This window comes from Grammomys surdaster, unplaced genomic scaffold, assembly GCF_004785775.1.
Source record: "Grammomys surdaster isolate TR1022 unplaced genomic scaffold, NIH_TR_1.0 362, whole genome shotgun sequence".
Taxonomy (NCBI): domain Eukaryota; kingdom Metazoa; phylum Chordata; class Mammalia; order Rodentia; family Muridae; genus Grammomys; species Grammomys surdaster.
The window spans coordinates 5,569,702-5,573,709 of NW_021604781.1; positions in this window are offsets into that span (position 1 = coordinate 5,569,702).

The window sequence follows — 4,008 nt, forward strand, 5'->3', positions numbered from 1 at the left end:
AGACTTAAGACTGAAATTTGGGAGTTTGTGAGATGGCTCAGAACTTAGAGTTCTTACTGCTCTTGAACAGGACTGGAATTCCGTTCCCAGCAGTCACAACAGAAGGCTTACAACTACTGGAAATTCCAGCTCCAGAGGACATGATACCCTCTTCTGTCCTTCATGTGCACATGCTCACACATTCAAACTCAGCCCACATTCTGCTTTATGTTTTCTTTTTAGACAGAAGGCTCTCTATGTATCCTAGTCTGGCTTTGACCACATGATCCTTCTGCCTGTGTCTCCCCTGCATGGAGATGACTGGTGTGAGGCACCACACTTTGCTCCAGTGTTTATATTACAAGCACATCTGGATTGTTCCAGTTACATCTCAAGCATTCAATAACCACACGGGGCTAATCCCAACTCTACTAGACAGGACATTTCTAGAACACAGCTAATATTTATTCATCCCATGACCTTCTGTGTGTTTCAGCCTACAACACACTTTTGTTGTTGTCCTGGCAAAGAAGGTCTTTCTTGTCTCCCGTATGACTGGCCTACATCCCTAACCCCTAAGACATATACTCTACCTGACACCACTGTACAGATAAGGAAACCAGAGCTCAGAGAGCTAAGGGAACTTACCCAAAATCACACAGCCAGTAAATGGTGGAGCCCAAATGAAACCTGGTTCCCTCGCATACCTCTCTCCTATTTGCAAGGCCTAAGGAATGGCATTTGGTATTTCACACACTTACACAGAAGCCTTTCTTATCTCCAAGTTTGTCTCTTCTGAGCCCACCAGCCTGCATTCCTCACACCTTGCCTTGGAGGACACCGGAACTACTCCTTCCTAAGGCTGTCTGATCTCCTTGGTACTCAGACACCTTCTCTGGCTCCCCAGTGCCCTAGGATCTTAGTCTGAGGGGTCCTCCTTCTGAAGCATACTCTACACCCTCCTGCTCTGACCTCCAGGCACCATGGGGAGCTTCATGCTTTCTTCTCAGAAGCTTTGCATCCACAGGCTCCTCCCCTTGGTGGCTTCAAGACTGCTTCTCAGGGGAACCCCCTTTTCCTTCCTCGCTCCCCACCAACCACCTGGAAAATCTTGGGAATGTTCTCCTGCAGGTCCAGCTGCTTGGACCACACCAGGTCTTACCACAGTAGGTATCCAGGATCTAATTTGGTGCCCATTCCCATTCTCCTGGAGCTCTCCCAGCATCTCCTCCACACTCTGAGCACCAAGCATTGGCTGCCTCTTGAAAGGTGTCTGTAAAGAACCCCAAGTTGCAGGGCCTGGTGGTATAAACCTATTAACCCAGCAAATCAGAGAGGGCTGTAGGTGTGGTTCAGTGATACAGTGTCTCCCTAGGATCCCCTATTGAGGGGTTGGGGTCATAGCTCAGCTGGTGGACACTCTCTAGCATAGGGCCCTAGACTCCAACCTAAATGCTGGCAATTACAAAACAAACAACAACAACAAAACTCTGTACCAGGAAAATAGAGAATTTTTGGCTGGTAAAGACAAAATTTGCCTTTTATTCTATCCTGACAATCTGAATTCTATCCCTGATACCTTCATGGTGCAAGGAGAACAAACACCGCTAACCTGCTCTGACTGCCGTACAAACCCTGTGACACCCAGAGGCACACACACAATAAATAAGCATATTTTAAAGTTGACCTAGCCTAGATCTGTTCCTCCTCATCTCCTGCAGCCCCATCCCTTGTCTGGGAGAGACAGGTAGAGGAGAGCTGTGATCCTGAGCCAGCTGCAGCCACTGAGCCCTGTCACATAGTGGAAGGGGCTAGATCAACAGGAAGAGGAAGGGGTGAATCTGAGCATGAAGGGCCCCTCAAGGGGCTTCCCTTCCCTCCTGCCAACTTATGGAGTAAGTCCTGCCCGGTCCTCTGGCTAAGGGACAGTGGAAGGCATTGATGAAATATTCTCACCACACAGCAGCTGTCACAGTGAACACCGACCAAGCTGAGTCTTGTGCCACCTCAGACAATCAAGTCACCTCTTCAACAACTTTGTCCCTTTTAAAACTACTGGGGGTCTCAGGCTAGCAAGTGCTTGCCACCAAGTCTTGCAATCTGAGTGTGACCCCCCAGTGCCCATGCTGTCCTCTGATCACCACATAGGTGCCCTCCCCCCTCCTCAGTCACCAATAAGTAAATAAACATAACTTTAAAACAAGTCCTAGAGTTTAAAACCCACTGCATGGCACCACGTGCCAGCAACTTCTATGTGTTTTCTGGCACAAATACTTAAGTGGACAAACACCTTTTTCCTTTTTCTTTTTCTTTTTCTTAATTAGAAAAAGAAACAGAAATTCAGAGAATCTGAGTTATTCTCTCACACAGTAGCAGGGCTGGGCCTCAAACTCAACTATGACTTAACAGAGTTGGGCTCTTGGGCTGCCAAGACTGACCAGTGGGTAGAGATGCCTACTTCAGAAGACCTGATTAAGTAAGTGTTCAGAGCTCACAGAAAGGTGACAGGGAGAGACAACTGATTTTTTTCCTGGTTGTTCTCTGACCTCCATCCACATGTCCTGGTGCATACCCACACTTACATACACATGTAATGATAGAAAACGCAAAATTAAAAAGCTCACAAAGCCAGTCTTTCTAATCTAGTTATTGCAGCATCTGAGGGGCTGGGACATAGGTTCCAACTCCCAAATCTTTTCTTTCCCTTGAAAATCCCTGGGGGTGTGCAGGTGTCAGAGGCAGCTGGCCACACAGGGAACAGTGCAGTGAGAGACTAATAGAAAGTGGGAAAGACAGGACTGGGTAGAAGCAACTGATGGACAGCTGTCACAGGAGACCCACACCCAGAACAGGTTGGTCTGGGAAGGCAATGGAGTAGGGGGGAGGGAGGGTTGCATCCAGTTAGTGCCAAGATCAGTAGGAAGGCAGGGCATTTACCAACACACACACACACACACACACACACACACAGAGACACAGAGACACAGACACAGATACACACACAGACACATACATACACACAGACACACAGACACAGACACACACACAGACACACACACAGACACACACACACTATCCCTGTCTTCTCTCTCTCTTTGTCTCTCTTGTGTCTCTGTCTTTCTTTGTCTCTCTCAATCTCTTTCTCAGTCCCCACCCCCTGTTCCCAGAAAAGTCTAGCTCTCAATCAACCCCCTCTCACTCCCCCTTTCCCCTTTCAGCCTTTTTCCCCAAGCCAGACCAGGTCTCCAGCCCTGGCCTGTGGTAGCTGAAGCTGCCCAAAACCAGGACTTGGAGAGCCTTCCCAGGTCTGTTAATCCACCTTCCTCATTTTCCCAGTAGGGATGGCCCTAGTCCTTCAGGCCTGTGGGCATGAGGAAGAGAGGAGAAGAGGGGTGGCTTCAATGAGAGAAGGCCTGCCAGCCCATACTGCCACCCCAGGACAGCTGGTGAATGAGCCATTTATGCCCATAGGAAAATGTGGCAGTAAGTCATAGCTGCTGGCCTTTTGTAAGGTCCATCTAGTTGAAAGAGGGGAGTTTTGTAGGTTCCTCCTCACCACATTCTGGACCCTCATACAGTGGGTGTTCCAGCCCAGTGCTGTAGATATGTAGGTTTGTAAATGATGGAACCAGGAATGCTGAACCTGAAAACACAAAAGACAGACTGTTTATACAAAAACGTATACACCTAGACATCATTAGTCACACACAGAAAGCCCGGTGCATACAACCACACCCGCATACTCACAGAGCCCCTCAGACCCAGAATATCCTTACCTACATCCAGTCAGAACCCTTCTTCAACAAATACTGCAGATAGCAAAAGTACACATCAGGATATTTGCAAACCACCTAGTAAACCTACAGAGCCAATCTCACATACACAGCCTTTCTCCTGCCTAAATACACCCACTCAGTATCTCTGCCATCTTCCTGCCCTGACAGAGTCAACAATTACACCCTTAGATGGTAGAGGTGTTTAGTCTCTCTCTCTCTCTCTCTCTCTCTCTCTCTCTCTCTCTCTCTCTCT